Genomic DNA, 1,054 nt, shown 5'->3' on the forward strand with positions numbered 1-1,054 from the left:
GGTGCCGTTGCCGGGGATCAAATAGAATTAGTAAATTGCTTTGATTTTTGGTTTTTGATCATAAGTTTAAGTGTTAACAACTTGATCTTAGCGACTGAATTTTTGCAGGTTTAGCTGAACATTGGACTGGATAGAGACAAAGAGTTAGTAGAGCCCTTTGCAGAACCAGAAGTGATTTTTCATCAGAGACGAAGAGCTCAATACTACACTCAGCAGGGATCGATGGCAGAAATACGCGATCCTATAGTTGCTTATCCAAATGTTGGAAATGTTCCAGCTCCAGCTGTTCCTGTTCAACCAGTCGCAAAACCTGTTCGAGAAGTGGCAATCCCACTTCCGCTCTTGGTGACTAACAGTATTCAGAAGCCTGAACAAGGAGGTCGATAGGAATTAAAAAAAAATATGGTGCAATTGTTGAGATATGCGAGAGAATTTCAGGGATTTTCACACGAGGAACCACAACAGCACTTACAACCCTTCCTGGAGATAAGCGACAGATATATTCCTGAATATGTGAATGCTGATTATGTTAGATTGACACTCTTTCCCTTTTCTCTACTGGGGGAAACAAAGAGATGGCTACTTGCTGAACCACACCAATCCATCACTACATAGGAAAAATGTGCTAGAAGGTTTCGAATTCAATTTTTTCCATCTCAGAAAATTGCTCGATTGAGGAGTGAGATATTGAGTTTCAGACAGAAAGAAGGAGAAAATCTCTACCAAGCTTGGGAGAGATTCAAGGGCATGCTAAGAAGTTATCCTCATCACCATCAATCAAATGATGTTTTGGTGTATACATTTATAGAAGACCTTGAGTTTAATACAAAGATTCTCTTGGATTTAGCAGCAGGGGGTCAAGCTTTGGAGAAAAAATATGAAGAATTGTATACCTTGCTGAATCGAATTGCATAAGGAAATCCTGATTGGCATGCAGACTCAAGGAATGCTCCCAAGAAAGTTGTAGGGGTTTTGGAGGTTGATCAGTTCACTGCCTTACAAGCACAAATTGCAGCAATGCAGAACCATATGATTACTCAACTTAACAACTTAA

General features: G+C 39.9%; 1 non-coding gene across 1 annotated transcript; it reads right to left on the reverse strand.

Moving 5' to 3' along the window:
- Nucleotides 1-669: 669 nt before the first annotated feature.
- LOC124893498 lies at nucleotides 670-776 on the reverse strand. The gene has a single exon (XR_007050732.1). It is a non-coding gene; the product is annotated as a small nucleolar RNA R71 (small nucleolar RNA).
- Between the last annotated feature and the right edge of the window lie 278 nt (nucleotides 777-1,054).

Source organism: Capsicum annuum, unplaced genomic scaffold (assembly GCF_002878395.1).
Source record: "Capsicum annuum cultivar UCD-10X-F1 unplaced genomic scaffold, UCD10Xv1.1 ctg60474, whole genome shotgun sequence".
Classification (NCBI taxonomy): Eukaryota; Viridiplantae; Streptophyta; class Magnoliopsida; order Solanales; family Solanaceae; genus Capsicum; species Capsicum annuum.